The sequence below is a fragment of the Tiliqua scincoides genome, chromosome 12, assembly GCF_035046505.1.
Source record: "Tiliqua scincoides isolate rTilSci1 chromosome 12, rTilSci1.hap2, whole genome shotgun sequence".
Taxonomy (NCBI): Eukaryota; Metazoa; Chordata; class Lepidosauria; order Squamata; family Scincidae; genus Tiliqua; species Tiliqua scincoides.
The window spans coordinates 6,277,425-6,300,597 of NC_089832.1; the positions used below are offsets into that span (position 1 = coordinate 6,277,425).

Genomic DNA, 23,173 nt, shown 5'->3' on the forward strand with positions numbered 1-23,173 from the left:
ATGCCGGTGCTGCTGTGCCTATGGGATATGTATGGTTTGCTGTGTTGGGGAGGTAGTCTTGGAGGCCTCCTCAAGGTATGGGAACACTTGTTCCCTTACCTTGGGGTTGCATTGCGACTGCCTCAGTGCTGGAAAGTTGGATAGGATTGGGCCCCAAGTCTCCCCCCCCCCGCCACTCTCTATCCTAAGTACCAGTGAATGACCAGAAATGGGGACTCTTCTTAGCCTCAGTGAGGGGATTTCAGCTCTATCCACAAACTCTGTAACACACTTTAACTCCTTCTTTCTCCCACTGACAAAGGGAGAGAACAAAAAGAAAAGCCATTCATGGAAACTATAACCACTATTAGCCCCTAAATATCTATTGCTCATACGTATTCATCTCTTTGTGCCATATACAACATTTTTCTGATTCTTCCATCAGACATTGCTGGGCAAAACTGCTTGAATAATATGTGAGCGTATGAATCTCCCATTGCATCCTGAAGGTCAACTGACTCAGGATTCAAGACTCTGTCTGGAAGTTGAACTAAGGCTTTCTGGCAGGTCATCTTCTCATTTCATGATGTGGAAACAATTTTGTTTAATAGTTCATTGGAGTAGCAGGCTGCAGCAGATTGCCTCTGGCAACCGCCTTCCATGGTGGAAAAAGGAAGGATTCTACCACTCCAAGGTAGGTGCAGCTTAAGTCATCAATCTGAAGGAAGAAGGTCTGTGGTCATGCAAGAGCTTGTCCCAATGATCAGTTGGTGGGAGGGAACCTTATCCCATTGCACCAATTTTGAGGCAATGCAGAGGAGAGGATGGGTTTACTAAATGGAAGCCCTAATGGCCCTACCCTATGAAATCAACTATTTTAATTAGTCCTTATAGCTCAGGGATGGCCTAACTTGCTTAACATGAGAGCCACGTATGATAAACTTCAGGTATTTGATTGCCACAAGAGAGATGTTTGAGAGCCACAATATTTTAGAAAGCATTTAAATTCTTAAATATATTTATTCACTGTTAACTTTAAAATTTATGTTTGAATCCAGTAGACTCTCGTTTGATACCTGGTAACTAATTCTAAAGCTTGAAAAAAATTATTTTCCTTTAACATTAATTGTAATGCAAAAAGTAGTTCAGCCAGCATATTTCCGCAAGCTGTATGTTAAAGTGGACTAAAACTGTAACAAGAAGGAAAAGAAAATCATTTTCAAAAAGTTTGAGAGCATCCCATTCTTTAAATGTCACATATTTTCTCATTAGCTTTTATTTATAAGTTCCCAGCTATACCTGATTACATGACCCTCATAACTCTAATGTTAGAGGTCACCAGCTTCATTTTGAACCTGACCGCTCATGCTGGAGTCTGTCTGTAGGGCAAAATAGGTTTCCCATCTCCAGACCACTGCTTGGAGAATATGTTCCCAGTTTAAGCTCTGACAGACCCATCATTTTGAAGGGAATTAAATTATATTTGATTTGGGCACATCTTTGGGGTCTTTCAGAGGACTCGTTGATACTGGAACAAACATGTGCAATTTGGTCATTTGTTACATGGGATCAAATTTAGAGGCGTTCGTTGAATACATGTTTCAAAGATTACAGAGAACAAGCCACAATGGATTGCCAATTATTTCATCATACCTAACAACCTGGACCATTCTCTGAAAAGTAGTGGGATTGGTAACACAGGCTCACATTGGACACAGCTTGTGACATCACGGATAATAAATCACAGAGTTCCTCCTCATGTGAAGGCAACATTCTGGCCTAACCCCAGCACTCATTTTTTTTTCATTTCATAAACCTTTATTGGCATTAGGAACAGTAAAATACACAAGATAGCTTGCCTTCATTACCCAGCACTCAGATTACTCAGAGGAATCCTCACAGAGGATTTGAAATTAAATATCCTCAATAGGAAACGTGAAAAAGCACTTTCTCTCTCAAGCAATGAGCTTGCAGATTTGGCTTTGCACCTAACTGGATTTTTTGTCAAGGTGGGAAGCTGATTGGAAACTCTTACAGGTTTTGCTTTGAGAGTTCTCAATTTCTAATCTTGTGTGAGCCCCTCTTAAAACTCAGGGATCATGCTCCCTCTTCTGTGTAGAAGTGTGCATTATTCACATTTTAGGACAGCATTTTAAGACAGCCATGGTTCACAACTAGGCTTCTCTGAAACAACCTATGTCTGCTTCGCATTCATTGCTCTGTGAAGAAAAATCCAGCCATACAATGCCCATTTAAGAGATACTAAATCACCGCAGTGAGTGTATGCAGCAAGTCAGCAAAAACAGCTTTGTGTTTGGGGTGGGTGGGGGGGTGGTAGAATGAGGCCAGATACACTGTGGGTCAGAGCTGGTGTTGTGGCTTTTCAATTTGGTTTTAAATGACTTAAAGAAAAGCTGTCTTTGAAGAGAGAAGGAATATGCTGACACCACAAAAGGGCAGGTGTCATGAATACAAAGGAGGTGGTAAGCCGGATTCTGGATTGCTGAAGAAGGTATATTATGTGACACACGCTGTTATCTCAATAATATCTGAAACTCAAAAGAGGCAAGGCTGAGACTCCTCAACCTGCTAGAACAGTGGTTCCCAAATTGTGGGTCAGGAACCCGCCAGTGGGTCGCAAACCGATTTTGGGTGGGGTGTGAAACTGACAAGCTGATAGATGCCAAGGAAAATATATTGAGTCCTGTGGAACCTGAAATAGAGCAGTGCTGCAGTTACTCATGAGCAGGTGACAATGCCTCAGCTCTTATTGAAGGCCAGGTGAACGGGAATAAAAGCAACCAGAATGGTCCTGTTGAACATAGAGCTCAACAAATGCTCCAGAAGATGCTCCCCCACCATAGCGACAAGGAATCAAAGCAGAGGCTTGAGAGACTGGCAAAGTGAAGCTTTTTTAAAGTCTCGTAATGCTAGCTGGGTCTTGATAGAGTGTTGTTTTAAAAAGCAAGTCCTAGTGGTAAAAAAATTTGGGAACCACTTTACTAGAATAATCACTCTTCGATCAAGGTCTGGTCCACACATGCAGTGGAATGAGATGGTAAAAAGAAGGAGCCTACCTCAGACTGTAGGTGAAAGGGGTACCATGCTTGAGTGTGCCTCTGTTTATTTACTCCATTTATATCCTGCTTTTTCTCCCCAAAGGGCACCCAAAGTGGCTTACAAATATAAAAACCACATTTAAAACAGTAACAGCCCAATCCTAACTTGTGCTGGCACAGGTCTCTTCGGGATAAGGGGATATTTTTCCCCTTACCTTATCCAGCCTGCCCTATGCAACTTTTCGGATCCAGGTCAGATATTATTTAAATCCAGGAAGCCTGGTGTGATGCCAGGAGGGGGGTTAGGATATGGTGGAAGACGCCTCCGCTCAGCCCACCTGAGCCTCATCCGTACTCTCCTTGCTCCAAAACGTACCTGCTCTGACGGACCTCTGGCATCAAGCAGACAGTCTCTGGCCTTCCTGCCAGCATGCCGAGGCCTTGTACGGTCGCAAAGTACTTTTGCAACAGCGTGCGCCGGGTGGAACATGCGCTCGGTGCAAGCCCTCATTAGGATTGAACTGTTAATGACAGAAAAACCTTGCTAAAAAAAAAATGACCTTTGAGAAATTGCTCTCATTTCCAGTCATATTATCTGACGGCAAAAGCCTCTACTGCAGGACTCCAGGTCCTCCTGGGTTTGAGAGCAAAACACACGTCTTTCGGGCAGCAGACAGATGGACAAACTGTGGTGCTTTCACCAGCAATGATCCATGGGGCTTCCTTTAGCCAATCTCATTGTCTCAGAGGAACGTGTGCTATACACCTGACACATCTGTGCTCAAAGACCCCCTGCTTCCAAAACGACTTTTCAGAGTGTTTATTGGAAACAACGACATTAAGATAATGATAAAACTGACAGGGAAAAATGCACAAGGGAGACAAAATAAATGAAATCAATTAGTATCACAAATACAGGCCGAGTTCTCGTTTCCTGGTGTCAATTACTGAGACCAAAAATTCTGAAGCTTTCCAAGAGATATCAAACATGTCGTGGACTTGATCTTTCCAAATAAGGGAGGTTAAAAACAAAACAAACCACAGAGTTTGGGTCTCTTTTAAATTCCTACTATAATTTTAATCTTTTACATAAAAGTGGAAATAAAATGTTTCATCTATATGTTTCCACGCTTTCTCTCACCAAGACAGAACGTTTGCAAAGAATAAAATAGCGTACTGGAAAATGCATCCTTCTGTCTATTAGAACATCCAGTGATGACAACTGTTTGGGAATGCCATTTCTATCCATTTAGGAAGGAAGGCGATGTTGCATCTAACAACAGCTCTGATAAAATGGTATGCTAATGTGGTGCCTTTTCTTTCCTGGAGGTCAGCTGTCATTCTCTCTCTCAATGGGTCCCTGAACAGATCATACAACAGATGGAAAAGGCTGGTTTGACATGACTCTTTGGCTTAATTATAGCATTACCAGGACAGCATATGGACTTGGTATGTACAGTAGAATTTCTCCATTAGCAGATAAATCCAGCACTGGGCTTCACATTTACTCTTGTTATAGCAAATACAGGCCCAATCCTATTTACCTTTTCAGCGCCGATGCAGCTGCAATCCTGCTCACAAGTAAGAAAACAGACATGCCTTTACCTTGAGGAGGCCTCCATGGCTGCTGTCCCACTGCAGGATACAGTACACACCCCGTTGACATGGTTGCATCAGCTCTGGAGTGTAGGATAGGACTGGGCCCTCAGTCTCCCCTCAACTTATGCACAGTTGACTTGCATGGATTCAATGTCATGTTGTTGACGAGCCAAACATGCAAACAAAATCCAGCAGTTTTATCAAGCCACATTTAAGGAAACACAAGATTGTTATCCCCAGTCAAAGAGTTATGAACTATAGCTGCATTTAAAAAATAAAATATAATAAAAATAAAAACATCACAATAGCGGAGTTTGAAACATGACATAATTGGCCTCTGTACTGCAGAAGAGCATTTACAGCTCAGCCCTATTGGTGCTCACAGTGGCAGATCTCCCAATCTGCCACTGTAAGCACCAGTTCACCACCACAAAAAAGTACATTTCTGTCATGCACAGTGGAAACACTAGTGCAAATGGCCATAAGCTCCATGCACACACCAATGGACTGCATAGCCAGGTTGCACCAGAGGAGGTAAGGTGTGGCAGGAGTGGGTCATGGTTGGCTCAGCCTGGACAGGGGGCAGTTTGGGGGTGGATCTCAATACTAGCAGCACATAATAATAATAATAATACAGGTATTTATATACCGTCTTTCTTGGTCTTTTATTCAAGACTTTATTCAAGGCGGTTTACATAGGCAGGCTGATTAAATCCCCGTAGGGATTTTTACAATTGAAAGAAGGTTCTATCTTACAAGAACCACAACATTCAGATGTTTCTTTCTGATCTGGTTTCACATTCTGGCCTCCATCCTCCCACGCTCAGAGCAGATGGAATAGCTCGGCTTCAGCTTGTCAGCTGCTTCAAGGTTGCACGGTGCCGGTGGCCTCGAACTGGCGACCTTGTGGGTGTTATCTTCAGGCAGACGGAGGCTCTACCCTCTAGACCAGACCTCCTGCACATGTCCACATGTCCAGATCCTATCCCCACTTTCCCAGACCCACCCCGGAACTCCTTGAACATACACCAGTTAAATAGCTAAGGATAGTTTTTTGTGATTTTTTCCCCCAAAGATTTCTTGGTTAAAATAGCAAATTGTGGTGTTACTCAAAATTGTACAAACAGTACAATAAAGCACAATAAGCATTTCGACTGTGAACTCGGTATCATTTTAGACGGGGGTTGGCCAACCAGCGGCAAGCATGTCACTAGTGGCACTTTCTGAGTGATATGCACAAAGTGGCATACATTTTTGAAAAACATTTAAACAATAACAAAGAGAGCACCACAGAAGTTCATCTTTGAGGATGAGAAGGTGGGCAGGCAAAGGGGGGCTGAGACGTGCAGAAGGGCAATGAATGCACCTTATATGGACTTTGGAACAGGTCCTGCAAGGTCAGACTAAAGATTCATTCAGATCACCTTTCTGGCCTTGTCAGTAGTCAGCCAGGTGTCTTTGGAAAGCCCCAAATAGGTAACAGCACTCCCATGTTTCTTGCCCTACCTGTAGGTTGGAACTGCAGGCTTAGCTCTTCCTTCTCAGTAGAGGCAGTCCTGGGCTTTCCTGCACTCAGGACCACCTCTGACCCTCCCCCCCCCGACCGAGAAGTAATTGTGGTGATGTCATCACCACTGCAATTACATCTGCGCAGCTGCCTCCTCCGTTCCCCCTTTTAAAAAAGGGGGAAGGGAAGGGGCAGCCAAGGCTCCAACAGAGCCTTTCACGCTGCTTAGAAGTGGCACAACAGGCTCAACTGGAATGTTTTGGGGCTACTTGAAGTGGCTCCCAGAACAGAGGCAAGCTCCGCTTCCAGGGGCAGAAGCTCTAGATGCTCTCTGGTGGCATCTGGGAGCCTTTCTGAGGCCTGTAGTGTGTGTGGCCTACACACGCCCCCACCGGAGCAGTTTAAAGGGCTTCCAGGTTTCACCAACAACTGGAAGTACCCTTTAAATTGCTCTGGGTCGCAAGTCTCAGCCTCTACAAGTCTCATCCCCAAATCCCAACCAACTTGCCAGCACTGGCACAGGTGTGCCAATGGACTGTGTGCTACATCTTGCAGTTGGGTGGCACTCACGGAAGCCTCCTCAAAGTAAGGGTATGTTTGTTCCCTTAGCTAGGAGCTGCATTGCCCATATGCTAGTGCTGGAAGGTGGATTAGGATTGCATCCTCAGAAAGGTTCCAAAAGCAACCGGAACAAGGTTCTGGTCACATTCAGAGTCCCTGTGGGTCAGAACCCATGGATTTAATTATTTGTGGGTTTCTGTATCCAGGGGGAGGGGGCCTGGCAAAGGATCGCCTGTGGATACAGAGACTCCACCTGCATGCTTGTAGCTCCTGGGTTCAGTTATGACTCCAAATGTGTGGGATAGTTTAAAAAAAAAAACCCTCATCATTAATTTGTTAACTTTTCCTACAAAATACACGCAACCCTCTTTCAAATTAAGAGTAAGAAGTGGCGTTTGATTACAAAGATTTTTTTAAAATAGTTTTGTACTGAATCTTGTACCCCTCCCAACACAAGACTATCATTGTCCTTCCAGTTTCATTGTTCTCAGCAGTAATTGTGTCAGGTCCCTGGAGCAACCCTATGACTGCAGTGGCAGGCTGGTTTCACAATCCAACAATGCTCTGTTTTGAAAGATCGCCTGGGTTTAAAAAAAAACAAAACCTAAATAAATAAACCCTACAAAGCTTGTTCTCTCTAGTTTTTGAAGGAACTATTCACTCTTTCAAGTTGAGAAAAATACAGAGAAGTCACTGCATGTTTGATCAGCAGTGATAAGAAACTAACTTATTAGAAACCCATTTCAAAGCATGTTTTATTAACATTAGAATACTATGGTTAACTTAAAATTCATTTTTAAAAAAATCCCCAAAGGGGTTACATGACTTTCATCAAAATCAGGTAGACCCAAGTCAAGTCTTCATCTGTATGAGTGGTTTTCAAACATATAGCACCAAGACCCACTTTTGAGAATGAGACTCTGTCAGGACCCACCAGAAGTGATGTCATGACTGGAAGTGACATCATCAAGCAGGAAAATTTTTAACAGTCCTAGGCTGCAATCCTACCCTCACCTACCCAGGAGTAAGTTCCATTGACTATCATTGTTAAAAGCATATACATAATAGCTTGTTGAAAATACAGACCTGTAACATTTCCCCAAATGCAGTCACATACCATGGGAGCATCAAGTCTAATATATTAAAAATAAAATATTGAAATGAATGGGGACCCATCTGAAATTGGCTCATGACCCACCTAGTGGGTCCCGTCCCACAGTTTGAGAAACACTAATCTATATTATGTGCATCCCTGGTAAGGAGTGTGCAACTCAAAGGTCTGAAAAGAGCACTGAATGAAACATGAGCAACTGAGGGTGCCATCTTAACCAACTTTCCAGCACCAAGGTAAGGGCAATGCAGCTCCGAGGTAAGGGAACAAACATTCCCTTTCCTTGAGGAGGCCTCTGTGACTGCCATCCAACTGCAGGATGCAGCACATGCCCCATTGGCACAGCTGTCAGTGTGGGAATGTTGGTTGGGATTTGGGCCTCAGTAAGTCAAAATGTCTGCAAGGCCTGATCTGATGCAGCAGAACATGGGGGAATGGGGGAGATCAAATCGACTATATCATTTCAAATTTCAGATAGGAAAAATCAGATTTTTGGAATCTCTTTTGTAAAAAACAACAAAACAAAAATCAAACACAAGAAGAAGAAAACAAAGCAAAGAATGGGTTGGGCTAGACGAGGTATCCAAATTATTAGGGCTGCAGCACATTCCTTGCAAGTTAAGACTACACCATTTAAGGTTTGTTAGTAAAGGAAAAAGGTGATTGAGGGGGCACCCTTGAAGCTTATAAAATCATCCATGGTATGGAGATGGTAAGTTTTCTTTTGTCTCTCACAATTCTAGAACCAAGATCACCTAATGAAATGTGTGATCCAATGGATGTGTGGAATATTTAGGATGAATAAAAGGAGATGCTTCTCTTCACATAGCACATCATTAGTCTATGGAATTCACTGCCACATGAAGCTTGGAGGCCCCTTCTTAAAAATTACACCAAAAATTGCTGCACAAGCTATTTTAAAAAGATCTGTGATAGATGGATAGATATTCAGCGCACATACAATTTTAACCCCCCCCCAAAAAAAAAAAAAAAATTCTGAATTTTATTTTAGGCCCCTGCAAATTGTGAGGCCCTAAGCCAGCCATTTTCAGCCACTGTGCCATGGCACACTAGTGCGCCACGAGTGCTCCACAGGTGTGCCACAGGAATTTGGGGGAAGATCATTTATTAGTAGGGCCAATGGGGATGTGCACCCCCCACTGGCAATATGGTGTGCCTTGTCAATTGTCAAAAACCTGATGATGTGCCTTGACAATTTCAGTGCCTTGTCAGTGTGCCACGAGATGAAAAAGATTGAAAATCGTTACCCTAAGCTGTAGCTTGTTTAGTTTGTGACTAAATCCGACACTACTGGTAAACTCCACCACATGCAACTCTAAGCATGGGCAAATTATTATTATTATTATTATTATTATTATTATTATTATTATTATTATTATTATTAACAGTATTTATATACCGCTTTTCAACTAAAGTTCACAAAGCGGTTACAGAGAAAAATCAAATAACTAAATGGCTCAATGCCATTCAAATAACTCAATGCCATTCAAATTCAAATAATAACGCCATTCAAATAATGCCATTCAAATAACAAAAATCAAATAACTAAATGCATACGCTTAACTTTTAAGCACTCAGGCAAGTCTACTAATGACACAGAGATTATTCTGGATGATTACGTGGAGTCCAGGGTGAGGATGACGACAAATATATTTCAGTACCTGCATTTGGAAGCTAATTTTAGACCAGCAAAATAAACTACTAGGTCACCAAACAAGCAAAAGACACCCCCCCCACTGTGACCAAGAGGTTTGCCATGTTTCTTCTTGGGTAGAAAAGCATTCTCTCAAATGATTTCAAATTGCTATAAGAATTCTTTTGCTATGTCCATTTATAGTTATTCTTCAGGTCCCCCCCCCCCCACTTCTATATATCTTGAGAATTCATTCATATACCACCTTTTTGGTGCAAATTGACTTACGATTTTCTTATGATCAATGATCTGCCTTCTATTCCCTCCTGAAAGAGCCCGAACAGAATCACAGAGTTGGAAGGACCACAAGATCATTCAGTTCAATCCCCTGCCATAATACCTCCTGCTTCAGAACTATGTCAGAAGGCTTAGGCTCTCTGCCTTTTTCTCTTAAAAAAGCTCTCCTGCTTTTTCTCCTCCCCCTCCCCCCATTTTACAGCATTAATTAACAATCTCCCATTCTTCTTCCTTTTTGTCTTTGGGAATCACCAAGGTGAACATGTTCTAAATCAGGGGTGTCCAAAGTTTTCGGCAGGAGGGCCACATCATCTCCCTGACACTGTGTCGGGGGCCGGGGGGGGAACAAAAGAATTAATTCACATTAAAAATTTGAATAAATTTACATAAGTTTACATAAATTAATATACTAGAGGTGGAACTTATATGAATGAATGAGGGTCTTGCAATAGCTCAAGGCCTATAAAAGACCTTGCACAAAGCAAGGCTGGCCTTTTCTTTGCTGCCGCTACTGCATCACAGACATGAAACAACAAGCAGTGGAGGGAGCCCTCATCCCACAGCTAACGCGAGAGGTCAAACAGTCGCCCTCACACTGAGAGCGGTTGCGTCGAGCCAGTGTGGGCTCCAGTAAGTTTCCAGAGGGCCAGAGGCTCATTGGAGACTGGGGTCTCCCTGAGGGCCGCATTGGGAGTCCTCAAGGGCCACAAGTGGCCCCAGGGCCGGGGTTTGGGCACCCCTGTTCTAAATGAACAGTGCAGTCTCAGCCACCACATTTTTCCACAATAAGGAAGTGACAAAATCACAATGCAAGAAACATTTCAACCTAACCTCAAGGTTAGCTGCCCCCACTTCCACCCCCCCATCAAGTAAAGTAGTTAATATTCCACCCCCCATCAAGTAAAGTAGTTAATAAAGAACTGAGATACACTGATTTGCCCGGGGGCAATGACTGTTCCATGACTCCAGATTCTGAGTGCAAAATTCACTCTGCTGCATCATATTGGGGCTTATTTACTGTTTATTCACGCATTGCTTGATATTCAGCAATACCAGATGACTCACAGCTGAATGTGTGAACAGACTTCATTAAAAAACAATGCATTTAGTGATGTGAGGAATGGAAGTTCTTACTGGGGTAGTGCATCTGTGATGGGATATCAGTCACCAAGCGTTCTCCATACAGCATTAGATAGCACTTCAATGGTGCTTTTTCCTGATATATTGTTAAAATATTTAGTACATTTCAGCCATTTTGCTAAAGAATGCCACAAAGCCGAGATATGGTGAAATTACAGATTTTAAAAAAAATATAGAAAATAAACTGGATTTTACTTAAGGGAGTGTATGTGCGCATGTTTTAAACCATCAGGCAGTTGCAGGAGCAGATTCCTTGGCACAGCAATGTTTTGATATGAAAAATGTGTTAAGCACATGCCTGCACACTAATGAAATGTGACAGACATAAGCCTTCACTGAACTGTGAGTTCTGAAAGGATTGTAAATACTGCTTCAAGAAGCCGCAACTATACACAATTACTCTCCAGAGACAAATGCAATCTTGAAAGCAAACTGCCTGAAATTCTTTTCCAATTACCCTCCCCCCAAAAGAAAAGGTCGAAGGCAGTTTTTCCCTACAAGCGCATTTGTCAACAAGGTGCCTTGACTGGGGGATAGTCCAGCATCCAGTTAAAGGTGGGGAGAAGAATATCATTTCCTGACTCTCACTTCCCAGTTTCACTGATCAAGTTTCAGGGGTAGCTTCCTCTGGGATGAGAGCTGGCTAGGGACTAATGGTGCCCTTTCAGTAAATCAATTTGTTCACAAAAAAGGAACACTAGACATGGAGAAGAAGGCAGGCCCCAAGCAGAGAGGACTAGACTATAAAGCAGTGTTCATTCTTCCCAAAGTAACTACAGTAGCATCTTCTTGACCCCTTGAAGATTCCTTCTTCCAGTCAGTTGCACAAAGCAAACCCACTTTTCTTGCAGGTTCCTGCCCAAGAGCTGCCCATGAGCATGAGGTTCCTGCCCATGAGCATGAGGTGTATAGTCTAGCCACCCACCATCAAGTTTCATTGCAGAAACATCTCCTAACCACAAGCAATCAAACTTAAAAGAACAATTGTCGTGTGGCAGCTGTTTCAGTATTTAGGATATGGGGTGGTTGTATTTTTGCATACTCCCTTGCATTCCTGCATGTAGAAATCTAGCATATCAGAAAAAGGGTTAGGCTAGAAAATATCCCGATATGCTAGCTTTCTACATGCACCTACGACCACCTGCATTGAGTTCCACAGATTGAGTTCCAGTTTCCTGGAACCCCAAAATCTGTTGCTTGGCCCCTGTTTACCAATGCTGGCCAGTTCTAGCCAAAACCTGTTTAAATCCTGCTTGACCATAGAGGGCAGCAGTCATTTAAAATTCACAGCAGAACTGTCATTGGGTTCTATGGTGAGGATCAAATTGTTGGTTGCATAATTCATTTTAAAACCAATCACACAATTGCTCATTACAAGGCATTTTTTATGTTCATCAGCTCATCATTACAGTCAATTAAAATACCTAAGAGTTAAAGCTCTTCCTCAGTGCAGAATTACAAGCATTCACTTTTAAGGTAATTAAGGCACTGTTGCTTACAATAGCTACTGGGTGCTTACGGATTTCTAATCCGGAAGGAGGGAGGCCCACCATATTACATCTCCCATTGAATTTTTTGAGTGGCACCAAAAAGGGTCCTTCACCTTTCATTTTTTCATTGGAGACTGAGCATTTCCTTGAATGGTTTTTGAAAATCAGGTTACATTCACTCAGTCCTTCATGCCTTCCAGCTAGCTCCTGCCAAATACAATTTGCTTTTTAAAAAATCTGCTGAACCTGTCTAATATGGATCGCAGGAGATACTCATCTCAAAAGATGCTTTATAAATAGCCAGCACATTTCCACTGTATTTTATAATATTTGGGAACTGTAGACAAATACAGCAAGAGCAATGGCATTCAGGCTTCAATCTAGCATTCCATGTAGAGACTTAAGTTTCTGTTAATTTAATTAATGCTCTCTTAGGATAGATCTACGCTGCAGAATTAAAACTATTTTAATAGCAGTCCATTGTTCCAGAGCACTCTGGGAATTGTATTTCTGGAGATAAGGTTCTCCAACAAAGAATTCTTACCAAACTGTACCAAACCATAACAGTTAAACAAGTACAGGTGAGATCTTGGTATCTGCAGAGAATCCATTCTCAAACCCCTCCCCACGGATGCTGAAATTTGCAGATAATCAAATCCACGACTGGCCCCTTTAAACCCTCCAAAGGATTCCTTTAAGCCCTCCAGGAACTTCCCCGGGCCTCAGAATGCCTTATATGGCATAAAAATATCACTTCTGGTTTCTATTGGGAAATTGTTAAGTAGTGTTTTTTCACCTCCACAGGCCATTTTGAAGTCCACAGAGGCAGCAAACAGACACACACTGCTTCTGCTGCGGGTTTCAGAAAACCCTCCGGAGGTGAGCTCAGGTGGGGCCTAATCTGGCTCCATGTAGGTCTGGGGGACCCACACTGAACCAGAACTGCAGATGCAGAATCCTCAGATATGGAGACCCCACCTATATAAAACTAATATACGTTTGTAGCATAGATAAGCTCTTAGACCAGTGCTTCCCAAACTTTTTAGCACTGCAATACCCTTTTTAAAAGAATATATTGAAGCCCACTTAGAGAGAGCTAAAAAGAAATATTTTATCTAATATAATAATTAATAAATCATTAAATAATTATTGGGATCCTGTGCTCCCAAGCTCCTAGAGACCTTAGATATAGTATGTGTGCAGACATTTGCTAGACACTCCCTAGAAATGGAGTCCCTAGAAGAGTGATTTTCAACCTTTTTCATCTCATGGCACACTGACAAGGAACTAAAATTGTCAAGGCACACCATCAGATTTTTGACAAGGTACACATTTTGCCTTGTCACATACCCCACTAGCCCTATTATTAAATGACCTCCCCACAAATTCCTGTGGCACACCTGTGGACCACTCACGGCACACCAGTGTGCCATGGCACAGTGGTTGAAAATGGCTGCCCTAGAAAATCACTAAGGACTGTTCCCCCAAACCTTTACAGTCATTCCACAATACCCAGAAGGCTGAACTAGAGAGCAAGATGTGCAGTTAGGGACTTCCAGGCTGGACAAAAGGCTGAAACTGGGTTCACATGTGAACTGGGTTCACATCATGCCAATTACTAGAGAAAAATCAGAAAATGTGACTTTTTAATGTGGGGGGTTTGACATGCCTGATCTTGTCTGATCTCGGAAGCTAAGCAGGGTTAGGCCTGGTTAGTACTTGGATGGGAGACCGCCTGGGAATACTGGGTGCTGTAGGCTTATACCATAGTCTTTCCATGCCCGATCTCATCTGATCTCCGAAGCTAAGCAGGGTCAGGCCTGGTTAGTACTTGGATGGGAGACCGCCTGGGAATACTGGGTGCTGTAGGCTTATACCATAGTCTTTCCATGCCCGATCTCGTCTGATCTCGGAAGCTAAGCAGGGTCAGGCCTGGTTAGTACTTGGATGGGAGACCGCCTGGGAATACCGGGTGCTGTAGGCTTATACCATAGTCTTTCCATGCCCGATCTTGTCTGATCTCGGAAGCTAAGCAGGGTCAGGCCTGGTTAGTACTTGGATGGGAGACCGCCTGGGAATACCGGGTGCTGTAGGCTTATACCATAGTCTTTCGAGACTGAAGGTTGCCAATCATCATTGAAGATGACATCATATTGCAGGTTAGCATTCCAGCTAACGATTTGCTTTTGCAAACTGGCAAAGGTGCTTCCAAAGTGTTTTTTTTTAAGGTTTCAAAAACTTTTCATGACCCACCAAAAATCAACTCATGACCCACTCATGAGTCCCAACCCACACTCTAGCAAACAGTCTTAGATTGCTGCTGTATGCCAGCTCTTTAACCTTCACCACCACAAAGACTCCTGTGATACTCCAGTCTGAAGAGTCGGTCAAAATATCTTTGAATCTTAAAAAAAAAAAAAATGCCGCTTTCTCTCCGCCAAGTAAAAATCCTTCAGGGTGGGAAAAAAAGCATCAAAAAGTAATCTAATCTTCTATCAACCCTTTAAGGACTGCAAATTAATAGATTTTGTCTGTCACCCAGGCATCATAAAAAAAAAAAAATAGCAGCACACTGCAACGGTACCAGGGATTCTTAAAACAAGCAACTCTTCTCATTAAGCATGAGTAGGTAACCATAGAGTGCTTCTGTTTTTACACAGGTTAAAATGGCAGGCTGTTATCTTCGGAGGGGCTGGTAGAGATTGTTTGGTAAGTTAAGCTCTTTGATGCAACAGTAAGTTGCACTGAGGGACATGGGAAGGAAGGCAATGATTTCATATCTCATGGAACAGCAAGGCTTAGAGGAAGAGCTGGAGGGCCTCCCCAATGGAATCAGTTAGGTCTTTCCATTTCTAGCAACAGAGGTGGGACAGCCATTGGACAAGAACATGGAATAATTGCATAACAAAATCAATACAACTGTCGACTCGGTTTCCCCCAGCAGCTTGGTATTTGCTACTGTTCTCAAAGGGAGAAACAGACCTCAGTAAGGATGCTCGGGCGCTTCCTAGGGAGTGATATAAACTCCTTCCTTATTGCTTCCATACTTCTCCCTGTTACTAGGCAGCAACTGTTACCCTGCACATGCTGGATCTTGTCTGATCTCAGAAGCTAAGCAGGGTCAGGCCTGGTTAGTACTTGGATGGGAGACCGCCTGGGAATACTGGGTGTTGTAGGCTTATACCATACATAGTCTTTTGAGACTGAAGGTTGCCAACCATTTGATAATGCAGGAGAGGTTGTATCTCTTCAGAGAGATTGTAACCTTAGAACAGCAAGCCCCAAAGTGCATCTTGCATCAGGAATACAACCCAGTCCACTCCATAGTATCAGCGTATTCTCTCTGAATAACAAAGGAGGCAGCAAGTTCAATCCTGGACTGCTGAGAAAACTTATTATGTGACACACAGCCCAATCCTAACCCCTGCCAAAGGAGCGGAGTTGCTCAGCCCACTCTGTCTCCAGTGCTGGAGGTCTCCTTGAAGTTAGGGGATATTTGTCCCCTTGCCCTGGGTGAAACCCCAGCCTGCTCAATGGGGTTAATTGAATCCATGACAGCAAAACTGGCACAAGTCCAAGAAGCCTCGTGCTGGGAAGGGGAACAGGATACAGCAAGTGGTTCTCAAACATATAGCACCGGAACCTACTTTTTAGAATGAGACTCTGTCAGGATCTGCCGGAAGTGATGTCATGACCGGAAGTGACATCATCAAGTGGGAAAATTTTTAACAATCCTAGGCTGCAATCCTACCACACTTACCCAAAAGTAAGTCCCATTTACTATTTACTATTATTTACTATTTACTATTACTATTTGTATTTTTACTATTTACAATTTACTATTATTTACTATGTACTATTTTTGTTATTTACTATTTTTGTTAAATAATACTTGCTATTATTTACTATTTACTAATTATTGTTTACTATTTACTATTTTTGTTAAAAAATACTATTTACTATTTTTGTTAAACTATTTACTATTTTTGTTAAAAAATACTATTTACTATTTTTGTTAAACTATTTACTATTTTTGTTAATAGTAAACTATTTACTATTACTAGTATTATTACTAGTAATAATTTAGTATTTACTGTTTACTATTTACTATTATTACTTTTTACTATTTTTACTATTTACTATTATTGTTAAACTTTACTATTGTTGTTAGTATTTACTATTATTGTTAAACGCGTATACATAGTAGCCTGTTCAAAGTACAGCTCTGTAACAATTCCCCAAATGCAGTCACATCCTTGGTAGCATCAATATTAAAAATAAAATGCTGAAATGAATGGGGACTCACTTGAAATTGGCTCACAACCCACTAGAGGGTCCCGACCCAAAAAACACCAGGATATGGCAGTCCTACCCCCTACCTACCAATCCTACCCCCTCCCAGGCCTGATTCCTCCCCACTCTCCTCCCACCCTGTTACACGCCCTTCACACTCCCATTTTTGCCCTTACACTGTCTGGTGCAAGCTTCCCTGCTCCATCCTTGGGGACTCCTTGGGGACATAGCACCAGCAGGACAGTGCAAAAACTTCCCCACAAGCACTCCTACATGCTACACTTTCCCAGAGAGTTTTATAGTGCTTTTGCAACAGCTAGGTCACTCCACCAGTGCTACTGAAGAATACAATTGCACCGACAGACTGTTAGCTGAATAATATCTGAAACCCCCAAGAGGCAAGGCTGGGATTCCTCAATGTGCCACAATAATCACTCTTTGACCTAGGTTTGGTCTACATATGCTGTACTGCAGAATGATGCAAGTGCACTACTTCAGACTCTAGGCCAGAAAATGCTATTTCGGTATTGTCCTTCATGTAACAATTCCCTGCAAGCAGAAAAACACCACATTCAAGAGAAAGGTGGTTGCCTAGTCCCTACCCTTCTGTGCTAGCTTTCTACTTAAAAGGCCTTTTTGACACAGGGGAGAATTCAAAAGTATGATTCTTCCTCCTGGAGACTGAAGCAGATCAGTCCACTCAAAACGACTGGCAAAAGCGACACATTGTAGAATTTTGTTTGCAAGTGTCTGCTACAGCATCACATCAGATGTGGCAACATAACATCCTTGGCAAGCTACCACAGCCACCTGGATTACGGAATGGTGGCAGCAAAGTCAAATGTGGCTCAGGACAGTCAAGGCAAAAGAGAAGGATAATGGTGTCAACACCACTCAAGTGTGGTTGCAATAATACAAAAAAAAAGGGGGGGGGTGCTTTTCAACACTCATTCAACACTAAATGAGATAAGTCAGAGGTCCCAAAACTGGGGTGTCCTGACTCCTCAGCCAGGAAAATTCTATCGCTAACCCCCTAAGGGTTGGGGCAACAGTGACAGCAGCAATGTGATGGCCACAGTCGCGCTGCTGCTGGTGGGGGGGAAAGAGGTTTTTAAAAACATAACTGGGGGTTACTATGGCTCTCTGGAGAGACTGGAGAACCTGCGACCCCCCTCTGCAGGCCGCTCTAAGCTGCTGCAAAATGCGCAAAAAAAAAAATTCCAGTTTTTATAGTGAAACCAGAAGTTAGTTAGTTAGTTAGTTAGTTAGTTAGGTAGGTAGGTAGGTAGGTAGGTAGGTAGGTAGGTAGGTAGGGTGCAATCCTAACCCACTTTCCAGAACTGACATAAGGGCAATGCAGCTCCTAGGTAAGGAAACAAGCATTCCCTTACTTCAAAGGAGGCCTCTGTGAGTGACACCCAACTCAGGATGCAGCACATGCCCCACTGGTACACCTAACCCAGTGCTGGAAAGTTAGTTAGGGCAGAATGCTAACCAGGTCTACTCAGAAGTAAGTCCTGTTTTGTTCAAAGGGGCTTACTCTCAGGAAAGTGTGGTTAGGATTGCAGCCTTAGAGCCTGATCCTATGGTCTGCGCCGCAGCTCCGGGGCGTGGACCACAGTTGCAAACATGCCGTAAGGCATGTTTGCAGGGCTTACTGCTGGGCTCCCACCGGAGCTAGCCCAGCTCTGGCCAGTGCTGAGCCAGCGTGCAGCGGGTGCCCGGGTTCCACGACTAGGTGGTCTCCCTGATTGTTGGGCTGCAGAACGGGAGATGGGGGCGTGGCCGGGGGCATGGGGGAGATGTTCTGGGGAGGGGGAGGTGTGGCCAGGGGTGTGGGGGAAGCGTGTCAGGGGGAGGGGGAGAGGCAGGTCCGCGGAGCCGAGCTCCACAGCATCCAAGGCGCTCGGGTAGGCTGCTCGCCCTACATGAGCGCCTTTACTTTAGCGGTGGCCAAAAGGGGGAAGGGGACGAACGCAGGATCCAGCGGGAGCCCTCTGTGGATCTGTTAGTTCATTAGTTCGTTAGTTCGTTAGAAAGAAAGAAAGAAAGAAAGAAAGAAAGAAAGAAAGAAAGAAAGAAAGAAAGATTCTCATTTTACAGGTGCAGGGAGGCCTGCAGAGGGGTTTGCAGGCTTCCCAGACCCTCTGAAAAGCCATAGCAACTCTCAGATAAGTAAAAAAAACTCCTGTTTGCTCCAGCAGCAGCACAATCGTGGTGATTGCATTGCTGCCCCCTCCCCTGCAAACACTGGTTCCCAGTTTCTCTGAGAGTTTGGGAACCACTAAGATAAGTAATTTCATCTATGTTGCAGTGACCCTTGGGGGAGCAACCAAGCCCCCGGGCTAGGTTGCTGGATAAGTGCAGGAAAGAATCAAGGAGCCAAAGAAGAGACGAGAGACAGACTTTTAGATTAAAAGCAGAGAGCAAGAAAAGCTGATTCTGCTAGCCTCCTCCTGCGTTTTTATTGTACTTGCAACATTGCTACATTCAGTTCTCAGATAAAGCCACATTAGAATCTCATACAGGGGTGAGAACAATGGGTGCTTCTTCACAGAGTGCTGTATCAGCTATTGTCACACTTCAGCCTGGGAACTAGCATCCCTGTCGGTTTGCCAACAAGGAAGGGTTTGCCCGCAATTGCCATCGCACCAAGGCTTTCTGTGTGCTTCTGCTTAAGCACTTAAAAACACCACAATCTAAGAGAAACCCAAGCAATTCAAGAATGCAGTTCCTTCTACAGAACCACAAGATTTTCACTTCCTGAATCATGCTCAGACGGGGCACTGACACGGCTGATTTCCATGTGTACATCCACTTTCATTCATAGAGGGCTTTTTCCTTCATGCACAACAACATCTTCAATTCTAGCCCCACTTTTTTTTAAAATCTCTGATATGTACTGGTACGCTGAATTTCCTTTGGCATAGAATTAATCCAGGACATTCTGGTTGACGTGGTCAACTTACTCTGTCGTGCATTTTTGTATAACATGATTTTCCGCCTGTCAGTCTCCTACTTCAGTCATTTTTTTTCCCCTTAAAAGTACCCAGCGAACTATAATTGAAAAACAGACAACTTCCTAAATCAAATGGAACTGTGACCCAAATCAGAAGGGGAAGGAGCTATAATTCACTCTGGCACCCTAATTAATTATCACACAAATTGCTTATTGATTTTCTTATATTCTCTCTGACACCATATGAAGCACGCTCATTTCATATAAAGTGCTGATAGAATGAGGAAAGGCTGGCAGTCCAGAATGTATCCAAGTGCTTAAAAATACCAAAGTGCATCCAGACATGGGATCAAGGCGAGGGACAACTAGACAAGGTTTTTCAGTGTTGGGCGCTACAGCTCTTGAAACAGAAACTTTGCAGACTAGGTTGGTTCCTTAAACACTGCGCTGCCAAGGCAACTGGGTCAGAAAAGGGAACTGCAAGCCCTTCAAGGCACTTATCAGGGATATCTTGTTATGACTCACCCTACTGTATAGATAGCCCAAGAAGCTGCATGGGGTGAAGTGAGAAGTTGCATAGGGTAGGGGCAGCTTTAAACCAATTGCACCAATTGCTCCCAGTTGGGTTCTGCTTCTAAGGGGGCCCTCCATGCTAGGGTAATTGCTCAATTCTTATCAGATATTGACATTAACACAGCAGGTGCCAAACCCCAAACCACGGGCCCAATTCGGCAACCTTGCAAATCCTTCCCCAGTGTGAATTACCCCTTACCTCCCCTGTGTGAATTACCCCTTACCTTCCCCCTTACCTTTCCTCACCCATCAACCTTATATCTGTGCCTCCGATCTCTCCTAAATGTTGCGCCTCTCTGTGGTTGAATTTCTGGGCAGACGCAGATGCACAGTGCGAAGTTTAAGGGAGATTGAAGGCACAGATATGAGTCTGCCTGGCAGAACAGTAAGTTTCATTCATGCCAGTGAAGGGTTTTTCAGTACTCAGAGGTCCACGGTTTGGAGACCACTGCATTAACACGTTGCTATGGACACCTAACGCCACACTGCAGATTTTATAGAGAACAGCAACAATTTTAATTTTCTTCTGAATTCTTTAAAAAAAAAATCAGCATTTAAAGGAACAGTCCTTAGGAAGCTTCTAGGGACTCCATTTCTAGGGAGCGTCTAGCAAATGTATACATGCACACACTATACTTAAGGTGTCCAGCAGCCTCAGAAGCACAGGATCCCAATTACTATTAATTAATAATTTATTTATTATTAATTAACTATTTCTTTCTAGATCCTCTTCTATTTGTCTGGTGCAGCAATTTTCAACCTCATGGCACACTGACAAGGCACTAAAATTGCCAAGTACACCATCAGGTTTTTGACAATTGACAAGGCACACCATGCTGCCAGTGAGGGGCTCACATCACCCATTGGCCCTACTAATAAATGACCTTCCCCCAAATTCATGTGGCACACCTGTGAACCACTCGTGGCACACCAGTGTACCACGGCACAGTGGTTGAAAATTATCCTGGCCTGGTGTTGACTGTGTACCTGCTTCTGGTTTTCTAGTGATCCCTTGATGCCTGAACTCAGCCCGTTTAGACTTGACACCCTGCTTCCTCTAGGTCTCAAGCCTGAAGCCTGATCCTTGCCAAATTTTGACAACATTCATGGTTGCAATTCCTTATTGAGTATACTTTTGGTAGCACATCCTCGCTTTCCTTTTTAAAACATGTGTCTGATGGCTAGAACGCTTGACGACTCCTACCCTCCACTTCCATCTCTATGAGGTTCCACAGAATCAGTTCCAAATATTTGTTTCAGTGCAGGATTGAAACTGCTATTTTAACTGAAACAAGAAGAAACAGATGGACTACAGCCTACAGCCCATCTGAAAGTAGCAAGGCCCTTGAGCCAGTCTGAAAGTAGCAGCCCCAAATATTAAAGATTACAGAAAGTTTTAAAAGCTTAGCAAGACAACTCCCAGCCAACACCTTGTCCCAAGGTGAAAGGTGACTTCCTACAAGAACTATAGGGGAAGTACTGAAAAAGTATCTGTAGAAATGGTTTTTCTTTTAAACACACTTGTATCACAGTTTCCAATTATAATTAATTATTGCAAGAAAATGAATCACAGGACTGTGTTAGGATGACATTGTGATTTTAAAATAAATTTGAATTCAATACTTAAATTTTTAAATATTGAAATAGGCTTTTAAAAAACCCACTAAATTCACTCTAAGAAAATCAGAACATGAGAAAGTTAAAAGATAGAGAGCAAGCATTTCCCCACACACACCCCATCACCACCACTCCATGAATTGATTTCACTACTAGAGGGTATCTTCAGGTGCTTGGGAAATAATTCTGAATTGTCAGAGGCTGTCAGAGATAGATTTTCAGCCAACACTTAAGCAACAGTTAGGAAACCCTATATTCAAAGCCTAGTTCACAAACCATCGCAAACCATCGCCATCTATATGAGAAAATTGTACATATCAATATGTATGTACTTTGTATTTTGCCAGTTGTGGGGTCACATGTACCTTAAAAGTTTTTTGTTTTAGACTGAAGTTGCCAGACACACACTTGACAGAAGGGAGGAGAAAATAGTTACGAACAGCCACCACTGTTTATTTTTGTTTATACTGAACAGCTTTATTCAGTGGTGGCCTATCAGCCCGAACATTGCTCATTTCAAAGCTACTGAATCCTCTTGTTACATGCTGTTGGCCAAATTCCAACAGACTATTTAAGGACTAGGTTTCTACCTTCCTATTAATAATTGTAACAGTAGAAGATAAGAAGAAAGTTGGGTTTCTGAGATTTTCTTGGCAATTACATCACAAAGAAAAGAGATTGGCTGAATCAAATATACTAATTAAGATTCTTATCTGCCAAGTCTCAAAACAGACAACTCTAAATATGAATCCCATTTCAGGTTTGGCATTGTGTTTCAAAAAACTGATACTCTGAAATAATGAAACAGCAAATGCGATTCTGATGGGAGGCTTGAACTTTAAAATACAGGAAATAAAAAGACAACATTTTTATTCAGTTCAAATTCGGATATTTCCATTTGTAAACTGGACATGGAAACCCAGATATGGAAAACCAGATTACAGCCCTAACTGAAAGCTACTGGGTTAAAATAAACTTTAGAAAACTGCAATCTTTGACTAAGAAGGAACTACCACAACGATTTGCAGTTGCTGTCCTCTATCTCAGGTAAGATTCCATGCCCCCTGCAGTCTGAAATCCTTTAAATACTGTATGATGTTTTACCTAGGTTATAAAGACGATGTAAACATTCAATTAATGGAGCATATAATAAAAATATATTGTGCTTGACTTGCTCATGTGTAGGACCATGCATGATTCCTTCCTTCTGAACAACTTGCCTGATTCACAGTTAAGTTCACATTGGAGGGTAGGCTTGAAAGATGTGCTGGCTATTAACTTTTATGAAATCATCTGCAAGATGACTATAGAATATGATGATCTTCCCAGGGATG

At 42.8% G+C, this 23,173-nt stretch overlaps 1 protein-coding gene and 2 pseudogenes across 1 annotated transcript in view; 2 read left to right on the forward strand and 1 right to left on the reverse strand.

Moving 5' to 3' along the window:
* Positions 1-23,173, reverse strand: part of IL1RAPL2 (interleukin 1 receptor accessory protein like 2) — a 516,704-nt gene that overhangs the window by 291,999 nt on the left and 201,532 nt on the right. The window lies entirely within an intron of this gene.
* LOC136663457 (5S ribosomal RNA) lies at positions 14,267-14,381 on the forward strand (annotated as a pseudogene).
* LOC136663511 (5S ribosomal RNA) lies at positions 15,460-15,576 on the forward strand (annotated as a pseudogene).